Raw genomic sequence first — 17,634 nt, forward strand, 5'->3', positions numbered from 1 at the left:
TGAATGAAAAAGGCATTCCAGATGAAGTCATCCCTACCCTGATCAAGGCCAGGAAGGATGTAACCGCAAAACATTATCACCGCATTTGGCGGAAATATGTTGCGTGGTGTGAGGCCAAGAAGGCCCCTACAGAGGAATTTCAACTGGGTCGTTTCCTGCATTTCCTGCAAACAGGACTGTCTATGGGCCTAAAATTAGGGTCCATTAAGGTTCAAATTTCGGCCCTGTCGATCTTCTTCCAAAAAGAACTGGCTTCAGTGCCTGAAGTTTAGAAGTTTGTCAAAGGGGTACTGCATATACAGCCTCCTTTTGTGCCTCCAGTGGCACCTTGGGATCTCAATGTAGTTTTGGGTTTCCTAAAATCACATTGGTTTGAACCACTCACCACTGTGGAATTAAGATATCTCACATGGAAGGTGGTCATGCTGTTAGCCCTGGTTTCAGCCAGGCGTGTCTCAGAATTGGCGGCTTTATCATATAAAAGCCCTTACCTAATTTTTCATTCAGACAGGGCAGAATTGAGGACTCGTCCTCAATTTCTCCCTAAGGTGGTTTCAGCGGTTTCACATGAACCAGCCTATTGTGGTACCTGCGGCTACTAGGGACTTGGAGGACTCCAAGTTGCTGGACGTAGTCAGGGCCCTGAAAATATGTGTTTCCAGGACGGCTGGAGTCAGAAAATCTGACTCGTTGTTTATCCTGTATGCACCCAACAAGCTGGGTGCTCCTGCTTCTAAGCAGACGATTGCTCGTTGGATTTGTAGTACAATTCAGCTTGCACATTCTGTGGCAGGCCTGCCACAGCCAAAATCTGTAAAAGCCCATTCCACAAGGAAAGTGGGCTCATCTTGGGCGGCTGCCCGAGGGGTCTCGGCTTTACAACTTTGCCGAGCAGCTACTTGGTCAGGGGCAAACACGTTTGCTAAATTTTACAAATTCGATACCCTGGCTGAGGAGGACCTGGAGTTCTCTCATTCGGTGCTGCAGAGTCATCCGCACTCTCCCGCCCGTTTGGGAGCTTTGGTGTAATCCCCATGGTCCTTACACTCCGTAAGGACCATGCATCCACTAGGACGTCAGAGAAAATAAGAATTTACTTACCGATAATTCTATTTCTCGTAGTCCGTAGTGGATGCTGGGCGCCCATCCCAAGTGCGGATTGTCTGCAATACTTGTATATAGTTATTGTTACAAAAATCGGGTTGTTTATTGTTGTGAGCCATCTTTTCAGAGGCTCCTACGTTTATCATACTGTTAACTGGGTTCAGATCACAAGTTGTACGGTGTGATTGGTGTGGCTGGTATGAGTCTTACCGGGGATTCAAGATCCTTCCTTATTATGTACGCTCGTCCGGGCACAGTATCCTAACTGAGGCTTGGAGGAGGGTCATAGGGGGAGGAGCCAGTGCACACCAGCTAGTCATAAAGCTTTTACTTTTGTGCCCAGTCTCCTGCGGAGCCGCTATTCCCCATGGTCCTTACGGAGTTCCCAGCATCCACTACGGACTACGAGAAATAGAATTATCGGTAAGTAAATTCTTATTATCACTCACTAAGAATGTTAAATGATGCCCCAGCCAATCAGCTCTTATCAGTCATTTTTCACACATGACAGTTAGGAGCTGATTGGCTGCAGCACCGTTAATCATTTGTGACGAGTGATAACAAGAATTTCACTCATTGATAAATCTGCCCCAGAGTTTCATACGGTCTCACTAACCTGCATGGACATAGCTGTAATTAGTTACAGTAGGTCGTTATGTCTTCCTGTAGAATACATACATTTTCCTAATGAATATTGATGTGATGACATCAGAATCTAGTGGTTACGACATATCACTTAGATGTAGAGATGAGCGCCTGAAATTTTTCGGGTTTTGTGTTTTGGTTTTGGGTTCGGTTCCGCGGCCGTGTTTTGGGTTCGAACGCGTTTTGGCAAAACCTCACCGAATTATTTTTGTCGGATTCGGGTGTGTTTTGGATTCGGGTGTTTTTTTCCAAAAACACTAAAAAACAGCTTAAATCATAGAATTTGGGGGTCATTTTGATCCCAAAGTATTATTAACCTCAAAAACCATAATTTACACTCATTTTCAGTCTATTCTGAATACCTCACACCTCACAATATTATTTTTAGTCCTAAAATTTGCACCGAGGTCGCTGTGTGAGTAAGATAAGCGACCCTAGTGGCCGACACAAACACCGGGCCCATCTAGGAGTGGCACTGCAGTGTCACGCAGGATGTCCCTTCCAAAAAACCCTCCCCAAACAGCACATGACGCAAAGAAAAAAAGAGGCGCAATGAGGTAGCTGTGTGAGTAAGATTAGCGACCCTAGTGGCCGACACAAACACCGGGCCCATCTAGGAGTGGCACTGCAGTGTCACGCAGGATGGCCCTTCCAAAAAACCCTCCCCAAACAGCACATGACGCAAAGAAAAAAAGAGGCGCAATGAGGTAGCTGTGTGAGTAAGATTAGCGACCCTAGTGGCCGACACAAACACCGGGCCCATCTAGGAGTGGCACTGCAGTGTCACGCAGGATGGCCCTTCCAAAAAACCCTCCCCAAACAGCACATGACGCAAAGAAAAAAAGAGGCGCAATGAGGTAGCTGACTGTGTGAGTAAGATTAGCGACCCTAGTGGCCGACACAAACACCGGGCCCATCTAGGAGTGGCACTGCAGTGTCACGCAGGATGTCCCTTCCAAAAAACCCTCCCCAAACAGCACATGACGCAAAGAAAAAAAGAGGCGCAATGAGGTAGCTGTGTGAGTAAGATTAGCGACCCTAGTGGCCGACACAAACACCGGGCACATCTAGGAGTGGCACTGCAGTGTCACGCAGGATGTCCCTTCCAAAAAACCCTCCCCAAACAGCACATGACGCAAAGAAAAAAAGAGGCGCAATGAGGTAGCTGTGTGAGTAAGATTAGCGACCCTAGTGGCCGACACAAACACCGGGCCCATCTAGGAGTGGCACTGCAGTGTCACGCAGGATGTCCCTTCCAAAAAACCCTCCCCAATCAGCACATGATGCAAAGAAAAAGAAAAGAAAAAAGAGGTGCAAAAAAAAGAGGATAAAGAGATAGTATACTCGTAACTAGTATGTATGTATAAAGAAAGAAAAAAAAACCACGGTTAGGTCACTGGTATATACAATTATGGACGGGCTGCCGAGTGCCGACACAGAGGTAGCCACAGCCGTGAACTACCGCACTGTACTGTGTCTGCTGCTAATATATAGACTGGTTGATAAAGAGATAGTATACTCGTAACTAGTATGTATGTATAAAGAAAGAAAAAAAAACCACGGTTAGGTGGTATATACAATTATGGACGGGCTGCCGAGTGCCGACACAGAGGTAGCCACAGCCGTGAACTACCGCACTGTACTGTGTCTGCTGCTAATATATAGACTGGTTGATAAAGAGATAGTATACTCGTAACTAGTATGTATGTATAAAGAAAGAAAAAAAAACCACGGTTAGGTCACTGGTATATACAATTATGGACGGGCTGCCGAGTGCCGACACAGAGGTAGCCACAGCCGTGAACTACCGCACTGTACTGTGTCTGCTGCTAATATATAGACTGGTTGATAAAGAGATAGTATACTCGTAACTAGTATGTATGTATAAAGAAAGAAAAAAAAACCACGGTTAGGTCACTGGTATATACAATTATGGACGGGCTGCCGAGTGCCGACACAGAGGTAGCCACAGCCGTGAACTACCGCACTGTACTGTGTCTGCTGCTAATATATAGACTGGTTGATAAAGAGATAGTATACTCGTAACTAGTATGTATGTATAAAGAAAGAAAAAAAAACCACGGTTAGGTGGTATATACAATTATGGACGGGCTGCCGAGTGCCGACACAGAGGTAGCCACAGCCGTGAACTACCGCACTGTACTGTGTCTGCTGCTAATATATAGACTGGTTGATAAAGAGATAGTATACTCGTAACTAGTATGTATGTATAAAGAAAGAAAAAAAAACCACGGTTAGGTCACTGGTATATACAATTATGGACGGGCTGCCGAGTGCCGACACAGAGGTAGCCACAGCCGTGAACTACCGCACTGTACTGTGTCTGCTGCTAATATAGACTGGTTGATAAAGAGATAGTATACTACTAATATTATATACTGGTGGTCAGGTCACTGGTCACTAGTCACACTGGCAGTGGCACTCCTGCAGCAAAAGTGTGCACTGTTTAATTTTAATATAATATTATGTACTCCTGGCTCCTGCTATAACCTATAACTGGCACTGCAGTAGTGCTCCCCAGTCTCCCCCACAATTATAAGCTGTGTGAGCTGAGCAGTCAGACAGATATATAATATATATAGATGATGCAGCACACTGGCCTGAGCCTGAGCAGTGCACACAGATATGGTATGTATGTGACTGAGTCACTGTGTGCTGTGTATCGCTTTTTTCAGGCAGAGAACGGATTATAAATAAAAGTGGTGGTCACTGGTCACTATCAGCAAAACTCTGCACTGTACACTACTGAGTACTCCTAATGCTCCCCAAAATTAGTAAATCAAGTGTCTAAACGGAGAGGACGCCAGCCACGTCCTCTCCCTATCAATCTCAATGCACGTGTGAAAATGGCGGCGACGCGCGGCTCCTTATATAGAATCCGAGTCTCGCGATAGAATCCGAGCCTCGCGAGAATCCGACAGCGTCATGATGACGTTCGGGCGCGCTCGGGTTAACCGAGCAAGGCGGGAAGATCCGAGTCGCTCGGACTCGTGAAAAAAAACATGAAGTTCTGGCGGGTTCGGATTCAGAGAAACCGAACCCGCTCATCTCTACTTAGATGGGGATGATGAGAATTGTCTATATGAAGGCCACAGTACTAGCATGAGATGATGATCAAGGAAAATATATGGATAGCCTCCCCTTTACAAATAAGACCATTGGCAGACCAATAGGGGCAGGGCACCCTTAAATGAAAGCCAATAAGAAGCAGCCATCATTTTTATACTGTCATCATTATTATTGTGTTTCAGATTTTTTCAGGTCACCAGTGATGGATGACATCATAAAGCCGCCATTAGTACATGGAATAGAGGCCAAACTGCAGTGCAGAATCTGGGGGTACTACCCGGGTGAACTGGGGGTGACGTGGATGAGGAGAGAAGCTGGAAAGCAGGACCTGTATGAGGTGTCTCCCAGTGACAGATACAAGATCCCAGTAATGGAGATCACACAGGAACCTGATAAGACTTACACCTGCACAGCCAGCCTGATTGTAGCTGTGTCACTGGTAACGGAACACGGGTCAGAATTAATCTGCCGGGTGATTCACCCCACTCTGGTGACCCCACTGGAGAAGAGGACGGGAGAGCTCGGGGTGACAGGTGAGTATTAAGGTGCTATTCTTCTCCGAGTCGGTATGTAGTCGGTTTGTAAGTGTGTTTTTTATATTAACTACAGTGAACAGTAGGAAAGAAATTGAGATTTAATATAATTGGACCTAATCTAATGCCACATTTACAGTAGTGTTACTCTAATCATAATTTTGGATACTTTGAAGGTCACTTTATTTCATTGTCGCCATTGATGTCTTACAGGCTTTCAGTCTTCTCCAGTGATGAGTGACATCATAAAACCACTATTAGTATCCGGCACAGATGCCAAACTGGAGTGTAGAATCTTGGGGTACTATCCAAGGGATCTGAGGGTGACGTGGATGAGGAGAAGACCTAAAAAGAAAGAATTTGATAAGGTGTTTCCCAGTGAAAGATTCAGAATTCCAGATATGGAGATCACACAGGAGCCTGATAAGACTTACACCTGCACAGCCAGCCTGATTCTAGCTGTATCAGCAACGGTAGACCAAGGGTCAGAATTCATCTGCCGGGTGACTCACTCCACACTGGGAACCCCACTGGAGAAGAGGACGGGAGAGCTCAGGATGGAAGATGAGTTTTTAGGTAGAATTAGTTAACGCCTATTGTTACATAATCATTGAGTCATGTTTTACCACCTGCGACATATACTGTACGCTTCCTGACAGGTGCAGACGCGTCTGCGTCCATGTCTATATCAGTTGTAATTGCGTGAGCATGCCTTTCATGTACTTGAAAAAGTGAAGCGCAGACAAAGAGCACAGCAAGATCTGGGGGCCCATTTATCAGTGATCGCATGTGCAATGCGATCTGGGCGCAATGTTAGCGCTCAGGATTGTATTGCAGAATGCGATCGCATCGGCACCATATATTAATGTGCAGTGCAGGGACTCTGAAAGGAGCCCGTCCATGCAATGTGCCGGGTGTGGTACAGGGGCTTCTGCACATGCATTGTCTCGCTGTGACGCACATGCACAGCGGCCATTTCTCCATTGAGGGTTCCTGGGGATCCCTCTGCTGGCTGCAAATGCGAAGTGTAGCTCATAGGATGCAATGAGCCACCGTCATGTCCTCATAGTGGTAGCTACGGGGGCCAATCTCGCACTTCAGATATTGGTAAATCTGACAGCATCCCCTATAGAAACCAAAGGGGGATGCGGCTGCCGGCAGGAATGGAGAGATCGCAGTGGGTATCAAGATATCTGGTACGGTCCTCCTACATACATTCAGGGGATACTTAATATTTACAGCAAATGGGTGTTTTGGGGGAAATAGCTGCAAATATTGTTGGATAAATGGGCCCCTAAATCACGTAAGACATTTAATAACACAAATTAAAAAAACATCTAATCAATACAATCAAAATAAAACCCCTAAAATGTATTTATAAAAATCCCCTAATACCACTGCAGAAAGGTATAAAAAAAAACAACAACATAGGGGCATATGTACCAAAAATGATTATGAAAAAACAGCTTATATATCCAATATTTCTGGGTTACTGGTGTTGCTCTTGATGTATGTTACAAATGTCTCTAAGAAGGTATAATATTATTTCAACTGCAACATTGTATCCTTAATTTCAAATGATTCTGTAGCTGTTTAGGGAACACTGATAGGTAGTTACTGTCCCACACTGGACGGCTGGTCTTTCAGGCTTATTTGTTTGAACAGAAGTCACCATATAATTTATTCTGCAGGTATACAGACTCAGTAACCGCACATATATAATTAGCCGCTGAAATATGCATTTGATTTGCAATGATAAAACACATACAGCATGTTACCGGAGATGGCTGCACTGTATGTACTCTCATCTGGCACCGATATGTCAGACTGCGAGTGTACTGTTCACTGTGGTGGCTATCAGAGGGAATCAGCCGCAACTCTCAAACAGTACCTGTCTGCATTCCAGGGGATCAGGATAGCCTGGCTCGTCCTCTCTGTTCTGCTCAGCCGAGATACCAAGCTAGTGAATAGTCAGTCACTGCTGAAGTTTTAATTCGTGTGCAGACCAGTATTATAGGTTGAGAAACCAGGGCTGAAACTAGGATTTTTGTTACCCGGGGCAAAGCAGTAACTTGACGCCACCCCTCCCCGCGGCATAACTCTAGAGTCTAGACTATGGGGTAAATTTACTAAGGTCCCGATTTTGACCGAGATGCCGTTTTTTCTTCAAAGTGTCATCTCGGTCATTTACTAAACTCAAATCACGGCAGAGATGAGGGCATTCGTATTTTTTTGCAAGTAGTTGTAAAAAAATACGAATGATTACACCATCGGTCAAAATACGCCAGCAAATTAGTAGAACTCGGTCATTTACTAAAAAGTGCAAATCTCCAAAGAGGAAAACACTGCCGTGAAAAATTACAAATCGCAAAAAAGTGCTAAAAAAAAGCAGACCTGCTTATTTGAGCCGTGATTGCATAGGCATGCAGGGATCCATGAGATCCGTGCATGTGTATCAGTGGGAAGGGGTGGGAAAGTGCTTATTTTCTCCAAAAAAAATGCGTGGGGTCCCCCCTCCTAAGCATAACCAGCCTCGGGCTCTTTGAGCCGATCCTGGTTGCAGAAATATGGGGGGGGAAATGACAGGGGTTCCCCCATATTTAAGCAACCAGCATCGGGCTCTGCGCCTGGTCCTGGTTCCAAAAATACGGGGGACAAAAAGAGTAGGGGTCCCCCGTATTTTTAAAACCAGCACCGGGCTCCACTAGCTGGACAGATAATGCCACAGCCGGGGGTCACTTTTATATAGTGCCCTGCGGCCGTGGCATCAAAAATCCAACTAGTCACCCCTGGCCGGGGTACCCTGGGGGAGTGGGGACCCCTTCAATCAAGGGTCCCCCCCCCCAGCCACCCAAGGGCCAGGGGTGAAGCCCGAGGTTGTCCCCCCCCATCCAATGGGCTGCGGATGGGGGGGCTGATAGCCTTTTGTGTAAATGAAAAGGTATTGTTTTTAGTAGCAGTACTACAAGTCCCAGCAAGCCTCCCCCGCATGCTGGTACTTGGAGAACCACAAGTACCAGCATGCGGCGGAAAAACGGGCCCGCTGGTACCTGTAGTACTACTACTAAAAAAATAGCCAAATAAACACAAGACACACACACCTTGAAAGTACAATTTTATTACATACATACACACAAACATACATACATACTTACCTATGGCCCCACGCAGGTCGGTCCTCTTGTCCAGTAGAATCCAAGGGTACCTGTTGAATAAATTATACTCACGAGATCCAGGGGCCCAGGGTCCTCGTCGTATCCAAGTGTAATCCACGTACTTGCATAAAAAAACAAAACGCTGACCCGAGCCACGAACTGAAAGGGGACCCATGTTTGCACATGGGTCACCTTTCCCCGAATGCCAGAAACCCACTTTGACTTCTGTCTAAGTGGGTTTCTTCAGCCAATCAGGGAGCGCCACGTTGTAGCACTCTCCTGATCAGCTGTGTGCTCCTGTCCTCACTGACAGGCAGCACGCGGCAGTGTTACAATGTAGCGCCTATGCGCTACATTGTAACCAATGCTGGGAACTTTCTGCTCAGCGGTGACGTCACTTTAGGTCAACCGCAGGGCAGAAAGTTCCCAGCATTGGTTACAATGTAGCGCATAGGCGCTACATTGTAACACTGCCGCGTGCTGCCTGTCAGTGAGGACAGGAGCACACAGCTGATCAGGAGAGTGCTACAACGTGGCGCTCCCTGATTGGCTGAAGAAACCCACTTAGACAGAAGTCAAAGTGGGTTTCTGGCATTCGGGGAAAGGTGACCCATGTGCAAACATGGGTCCCCTTTCAGTTCGTGGCTCGGGTCAGCGTTTTGTTTTTTTATGCAAGTACGTGGATTACACTTGGATACGACGAGGACCCTGGGCCCGTGGATCTCGTGAGTATAATTTATTCAACAGGTACCCTTGGATTCTACTGGACAAGAGGACCGACCTGCGTGGGGCCATAGGTAAGTATGTATGTATGTTTGTGTGTATGTATGTAATAAAATTGTACTTTCAAGGTGTGTGTGTCTTGTGTTTATTTGGGTATTTTTTTAGTAATAGTACTACAGGTACCAGCGGGCCCGTTTTTCCGCCGCATGCTGGTACTTGTGGTTCTCCAAGTACCAGCATGCGGGGGAGGCTTGCTGGGACTTGTAGTACTGCTACTAAAAACAATATCTTTTCATTTACAACAAAGGCTATCAGCCCCCCCATCCGCAGCCCATTGGATGGGGTGGGACAGCCTCGGGCTTCACCCCTGGCCCTTGGGTGGCTGGGGGGGGGACCCCTTGATTGAAGGGGTCCCCACTCCCCCAGGGTACCCCGGCCAGGGGTGGCTAGTTGGATTTTTGATGCCACGGCCGCAGGGCACTATATAAAAGTGACCCCCGGCTGTGGCATTATCTGTCCAGCTAGTGGAGCCCGGTGCTGGTTTTAAAAATACGGGGGACCCCTACTCTTTTTGTCCCCCGTATTTTTGGAACCAGGACCAGGCGCAGAGCCCGATGCTGGTTGCTTAAATATGGGGGAACCCCTGTCGTTTTTTCCCCCATATTTCTGCAACCAGGATCGGCTCAAAGAGCCCGAGGCTGGTTATGCTTAGGAGGGGGGACCCCACGCATTTTTTTTTAATGATTTCTCATTGTTTAATTTAAAAAAAAAAAAAAAAAATGAACCCCAGCACGGATCACACAGATCCGGCCGAGATTCATTGTAAAAAAAGTCGGCAGTGTTTTGCTAATCACTGCCGTAAAAATAAAAAAAAAACACGAATGACATCGACATCGGAACAAAAGAAAAACCCGAATACGACAGCTTAGTAAATTAGTCGTAATAAATTCAAAAAGTTGCAGTTTTACACTTTCGATGTCATTCGTGATTGAACTTTGACCTTTTTCCGAAAAATACGAATCTTAGTAAATTTACCCCTATGACCTTTCAGAAAATATTATATTATGCCACGCAGGGTACCACATATACCACAGTGTCCCTATATTATGCCACAGTGTCCCCACATTATGCCACACAATGTCCCCATATAATGCCACACAGCGTCCTCACATTATGGTATCACCATATAATGCCACACGGTGTCCCCACATCATGGCACACAAGGCTGATGACTCCGTATTCAGACGCAGCTCCTCTCGTCCTTGATTACCGACGGGCGGACAGAAAGTGAGCAGAAGATTTAATTAAGCTTTAAGTCGCCCCCTAGAGTCTGGCGTCCGGGGCATGCGACCCCCTAGGCCCCCCCACCCCCAGTTGCGGGCCTGGAGAAACGCATCGGGAAGGATCTATCTTTTCCCCTGCCACTGCTCTTAACATTAACCTAAGTACTGCTGTCAGTCACCATGAGCCGCGGACAATTAGGGGCCCAGTACCTGCTACAATCCCTACATTCCGGCCAGCAGTCACCCCCATAGGTTTCTTTGGAGGATGCAATGCTGGCAGATTTACCAATATCCGGAAAGAGTGTCGGGCTGGGGCATGTAGGGCCCACCGGGGGAAGGCAGTTGTAGGGGCCCATGTTTAGGGGTGTGGCCAGTCTCTAGAGGGGGTGTGCCCAGCCACCACATTGGTTTGCCTAACCATTTTGCAAGTGTTAGTCCCCTAGATAAATAATAAGAATTTACTTACCGATAATTCTATTTCTCGTAGTCCGTAGTGGATGCTGGGAACTCCGTAAGGACCATAGGGAATAGCGGCTTCACAGGAGGCACAACTAAAGAAAGCTTTAGGACTACCTGGTGTGCACTGGCTCCTCCCCCTATGACCCTCCTCCAAGCCTCAGTTAGGATACTGTGCCCGGACAAGCGTACACAATAAGGAAGGATTTTGAATCCCGGGTAAGACTCATACCAGCCACACCAATCACACTGTACAACTTGTGATCTGAACCCAGTTAACAGCATGATAACAGAGGAGCCTCTGGATAGATGGCTCACAACAATAGCCCGTTTAGTTAACAATAACTATGTACAAGTATTGCAGACAATCCGCACTTGGGATGGGCGCCCAGCATCCACTACGGACTACGAGAAATAGAATTATCGGTAAGTAAATTCTTATTTTCTCTGACGTCCTAGTGGATGCTGGGGACTCCGTCAGGACCATGGGGATTATACCAAAGCTCCCAAATGGGCGGGAGAGTGCGGATGACTCTGCAGCACCGAATGAGAGAACTCCAGGTCCTCCTCAGTCAGGGTATCCAATTTTGTAGAATTTTGCAAACGTGTTTGCCCCTGACCAAGTAGCAGCTCGGCATAATTGTAAAGCCGAGACCCCTCGGGCAGCCGCCCAAGATGAGCCCCCCTTCCACGTGGGATGGGCTTTAACAGATTTAAGCTGCGGTAATCCCACCGCAGAATGCGCCAGCTGAATAGTGCTACACATCCAGCGCGCAATAGACTGCTTAGAAGCAGGAGCACCCAGCTTGTTGGGTGCATACAGGATAAACAGCGAGTCAGACTTTCTGACTCCAGCCGTCCTGGAAACGTAAATTTTCAGGGCCCTGACTACGTCCAGCAACTTGGAATCCTCCAAGTCCCTAGTAGCCGCAGGCACCACAATAGGTTGGTTCAAGTGAAAAGCTGAGACCACCTTCGGGAGAAACTGAGGACGAGTCCTCAATTCTGCCCTATCCATATGGAAAATCAGATAAGGGCTTTTACAGGACAAAGCCGCCAATTCTGAAACTCGCCTGGCCGAAGCCAGGGCCAACAGTATGACTACTTTCCACGTGAGATATTTTAAATCCACAGTCTTAAGTGGTTTGAACCAATGTGATTTCAGGAATTCCAAAACCACATTGAGATCCCAAGGTGCCACTGGGGGCACAAAAGGAGGCTGAATATGCAGAACTCCTTTGACAAAAATCTGAACTACAGGCAGTAAAGCCCGTTCTTTCTGGAAGAAAATCGACAGAGCCGAAATCTGGACCTTGATGGACCCCAATTTGAGGCCCAACGTCACTCCTGCTTGCAGGAATTGTAGGAATCGACCCAGTTGACATTCCTCCGTTGGGGCCTTCTTGGCCTCCCACCGCGCAACATATTTTCGCCCAATGCGGTGATAACGTTTTGCGGTGACATCCTTCCTGGCTTTGAGCAGGGTAGGGATGATTTCCTCCGGAATGCCCATTAGGATCCGGTGTTCAACCGCCATGCCGTCCAACGTAGCCGCGGTAAGTCTTGGAACAGACAGGATCCCTGCTGCAGCAGGTCTTGTCTGAGCGGCAGAGGCCAAGGGTCCTCTGCAAGCATCTCTTAAAGTTACGGGTACCAAGCTCTTCGTGGCCAATCCGGAACCACGAGTATAGTTTCCACTCCTCACTTTCATATGATTCTCAGTACCTTGGGAATGAGAGGCAGAGGAGGAAACACATAAACCGACTGGTACACCCACGGTGTCACTAGAGCGTCCACAGCGATCGCCTGAGGGTTCCTTGACCTGGCGCAATATCTTTTCAACTTTTTGTTGAGGCGGGACGCCATCATGTCCACCCGTGGTCATACCCAACGGTTTTCTCGCATTTGGAAAACTTCTGGATGAAGTCCCCATTCTCCCGGGTGTAGGTCACCCATCGGAGAATCCTTGTGGCTTCTGCCATCGCCATCCTGCTTCCTGTGCCGCCCTGTCTGTTTACATGGGTGACCGCCGTGATGTTGTCTGATTGGATCAGTACCGGTTGGTTCTGAAGCAGGGGCTTTGCTTGACTTAGGGCCTTGTAAAAAGCCCTTAGCTCCAGAATATTAATGTGAAGCGAAATTTCCTTGGAAATTCCTTCTCTGTGTGACTGCACCCCAGCCCCGAAGGCTGGCATCCGTGGTCACCAGGACCCAGTCCTGTATTCCGAATCTGCGGCCCTCTAGTAGATGAGCCCTCTGCAGCCACCACAGCAGTGACACCCTGTTTCTTGCAGACAGGGTTATCCGCTGTTGTATCTGTAGATGGGACCCGGACCATTTGTCCCACAGGTCCCACTGGAACGTCCTTGCGTGGAACCTTCCGAATGGAATTATGTTCGTACGAAGCTACCATTTTTCACAGAACTCGTGTGCATTGATGTGCCGACACCTGTCCTGGTTTTATGATGTCTCTGACTAGAGATGGCAACTCCTCGGCTTTTTCCACTGGAAGAAACACTCTTTTCTGGTCTGTGTCCAGAATCATTCCCAGGAACAGAAGACGTGTCGTCGGGACCAGCTGTGACTTTGGAATATTGAAAATCCAGCCGTGCTGTTGTAGCACTACCCGAGAGTATGACCCACTACCAACTGTTCTTTGGACCTCGCCTTTAACAGGAGATCGTCCAAGTACGGGATAATAAAAACTTCCTTCTTGTGAAGGAGTATCATCATTTCAATCATTACCCTGGTAAAGACCTTCGGTGCCGTGGACAACTCCAACGGCAGCGTCTGGAACTGATAGTGACAGCCCTGTACCACACATCTGAGGTACTCCTGGTGAGGAGGGTAAATGGGGACATGCAGGTACGCATCCTTGATGTCCAGGGAGACCCTGTAATCCCCCTCGTCCAGGCTCGTAATAACCGCTCTGAGCGATTCCATCTTGAACTTGAATCTTCCGATATAAAAAATTCAAGTATTTTAATTTTAAGATGGGTCTCACCGAACCGTTCTGTTTTGATACCACGACCATTGTGGTATAGTAACCCCTTCCTTGCTGAAGGAGGGGCACCTTGACAATCACTTGTTGTGATTATAGTGTTGAATAGCCACCAACACCGCCTCCCTGGCAGAGGGAGGTGCCGGTAAGGCAGATTTTATGAAACGTCGGGAGGGCGAACATCTCGAACTCCAGCCTGTACCCCTGAGAAACTACTTGAAGGACCCAGGGATCCATGTGAGAGAGCCCAGTGGGCGTTGAAATTTCTGAGACGGGGCCCCACCGTACCCGGGTCCGCCTGAGCAGCCCCAGCGCCATGCTGTGGACTAACCGGACGCAGGGAGGACTTCTGCTCTTGGGAACTAGCTGTGTGCTACAGCTTTTTTCCTCTACCTTTGCCTCTCGGCAGAAAGGATGAGCCTCTAGCCCTCTTGCTTTTCTGGGGCCGAAAGGACTGTACTTGATGATACGGTGCTTTCTTTTGTTATGGGGTAACCTGTGGCAAAAAAGTCGATTTCCCAGCAGTAGCTGTGGAAATGAGGTCTGACAGACCATCCCCAAACAGTTTTACCCCCTTATAGGGCAAACTTCCATGTGCCGATTCGCGTCGGCATCGCCTGACCATTGCCAAGTCCATAACCCCCGTCTGGCGGCAATGGACCTAGTGCTTATTTTTGATGCCAGCCGGCAATTATCCCTCTGTGCATCACGCATGTATAAGACCACGTCTGTTATATGCTCTATTGTCAGCAAAATATTGTCCCTATCCATAGTTATTTTCCGACAGGGAATCTGACCACGCAGCGGGAGCACTGCCCATCCATGCCTAAGCAATGGCTGGTCGCAACATAATGCCCGAGTGTGTGACTATATCTTATAGGGTAACCTCCTGCTTTCTATCAGCAGGTTCCTTCAGGATGGCCGTATCCGGAGACGGTAGTGCCACCCTTTCTGATAAGCGTGTCAACGCTGTATCTACCCTATGGGGTGTTTCACCACGTGACCTATCCTCTGGCGGGAAAGGGTACGCTGCCAATAATCGTTTAGAAATTATCAATTTCCTACCGGGGGAAGACCACGCTTCCTCACACACCTCATTTAATTTCTCAGATGCAGGAAAAACTACTAATAGTTTTCTCTCACCAAACACAATACCCTTTTATGTGGTACCTGGGGTATAATCATAAATGTGTAATACATTTTTCATTGCCTCAATCATGTAACGGGTGGACCTATTTGGAGGGTACACTAGTCTCATTGTCGTTGACACTGGAGTCGGTATCCCTGTCGACATCTGTGTCTGCTATCTGAGGTAGTGGGCGTTTTTAGAGCACCCATGACAGTTGAGACGCTGGAACAGGCACAAGCTGAGTAGCCGGCTGTTCTGTGTCGTCGACCTTTTATGTAAGGAGTTGACACTTTCACATAATCCTTCCATAAGTTCAACCACACCGGTGTCGACCCCGCAGGGGGTGACAACATATTTACAGGCATTCGCTCCGCCTCCACCTCATTATCCTCCGCATACATGTCGACACAGCCGTACCGACACACAGCCCACACACAGGGAATGCTCTGATAGAGGACAGGACCCCACAAAGCCCTTTGGGGAGACAGAGGGAGAGTATGCCAGCACACACCAGGGCGCTATATATCACAGGGATATCACCTATAAAAAAGTGTTTTCCCTTATAGCTGCATTATATTTATACTGCACCTAATTGTTCCTCCCTTCTCTTTTTTAACCCTTTCTGTAGTGTAGTGACTGCAGGGGAGAGCAGGGAGCTTCCCTCCAACGGAGCTGTGAGGGAAAAATGGTGCCAGTGTGCTGAGGGAGATAGCTCCGCCCCTTTTTCGCTGACTTTTCTCCCGCATTTTTATGGATTCTAGCAGGGGTTAATGTACATACATATAGCCCTGGGGGTTATATGTGATGTAATTTTGCCAGTCAAGGTGTTAATATTGCTGCTCAGGGCGCCCCCCCCCCTTCCCCAGCGCCCTGCACCCATCAGTGACCGCAGTGTGAGGTGTGTATGAGGAGCAATGGCGTACAGCTGCAGTGCTGTGCGCTACCTTGATGAAGACTGATGTCTTCTGCCGCCGATTTTCCGGACCTCTTCTTGCTTCTGGCTCTGTAAGGGGGCCGGCGGCGCGGCTCTGGGACCGGACTCCGAGGCTGGGCCTGTGTTCGGTCCCTCTGGAGCTAATGGTGTCCAGTAGGCTAAGAAGCCCAAGCTGGCTGCAAGCAGGCAGGTTCGCTTCTTCTCCCCTTAGTCCCTCGATGCAGTGAGCCTGTTGCCAGCAGGTCTCACTGAAAATAAGAAACCTAAAACTAACTTTTCTAAGAAGCTCAGAAAAGCCTCCTAGTGTGCACCCTTCTCGGCCGGGCACAAAAATCTAACTGAGGCTTGGAGGAGGGTCATAGGGGGAGGAGCCAGTGCACACCAGGTAGTCCTAAAGCTTTCTTTAGTTGTGCCCAGTCTCCTGCGGAGCCGCTATTCCCCATGGTCCTTACGGAGTTCCCAGCATCCACTAGGACGTCAGAGAAATATACAGTAAATACTGTAGTGCATGCATGATAATGTACTAGATTAGTAACGGCACAGTCTGGAACCTGATCCCTAGAAGAGGGGGTGGGCCCCCAGGCAGTAGTTCCCCTGTACCCCTGTAGGCCAGTCCAACCCTGCCCGGAAAGTATTTCTGATATTGGTCCCCACAGCTATAGGCTACACATAGCTATTTGTAGCTGACGGAGGGTTCCCCTGGAAGTGGCCTCTGTGAAAGTGCAGTCGGGGGTGCACTATGGGGGGGATTCAGAGCTGATTGTAGATGTGCTAAATTTAGTACAGATACAATCAGATTCTCAGACATGCAGAGTGGAACCCTAGCACAGGGCTAGTCTGCCCTGTATGTCAGACCCTGCTCCCCCCCCCCCCCCATGGGTGCGAAAGCTACGCACAGGTGGCTACCCGCCGCATTCTGGGTGGCAGCGGCTACAAGTGACATCATGCAGCTGCCGCGGGCGGCCCCAGCAATGGTCAAGACACGCCGGCGCTGTCCGGACCGCATTCCACCAACAGCATTCTAATACCGTTGTCATGCCCCCTCCCGCCCCACGACCGCGTCTGTCTGTCAATCAGGCAGAGGCAATCGCAGCCCTTTTGCATCTCACTGGGCCTTAGGGGTGCGCACGCACCGCGAGTGCACTCCCTAAATGGCTTCAGACTGCGATCGCTGCCACTGCACTGATCCAGTCTGAATTGTGCCCTGTTTCACATTCTATTATATAAAACAGTGTATTAACCATGATATCCTACATACAGTACTATAGTCTTCTACAATACAATATGCCTTTATCGGCTTTGCTGTTGCTCTTTGTAATTACACAGAGAACTACACAATATAACAGTACAAATACCAGTATGTAATTAAACTTCTCTTACAAATCCAAAATTCAAAGCCTATAAACCCTTATGCAGCTAACCCCATAAATAACCACCATAGCGCCTGATTCTTGGCCACACGCAGTGTTAAAGTCTGATGTACACATGGGTCCTCCGTTATCTTGGCAGCCTGAGGCGTTAGTCGCGATCGGGCATATGCAGCATGCCGGAGCGCAGGGAGGCGCGACTAGTTGCAGAAAG

At 48.2% G+C, this 17,634-nt stretch overlaps 1 pseudogene; it reads left to right on the forward strand.

Annotated features, from left to right (window-relative positions):
• The window catches only part of LOC134944451 (uncharacterized), a 65,691-nt pseudogene that overhangs the window by 40,930 nt on the left and 7,127 nt on the right, over positions 1-17,634 (forward strand).

This window comes from Pseudophryne corroboree, chromosome 7 (genome assembly GCF_028390025.1).
Source record: "Pseudophryne corroboree isolate aPseCor3 chromosome 7, aPseCor3.hap2, whole genome shotgun sequence".
NCBI classification, from domain to species: Eukaryota; Metazoa; Chordata; class Amphibia; order Anura; family Myobatrachidae; genus Pseudophryne; species Pseudophryne corroboree.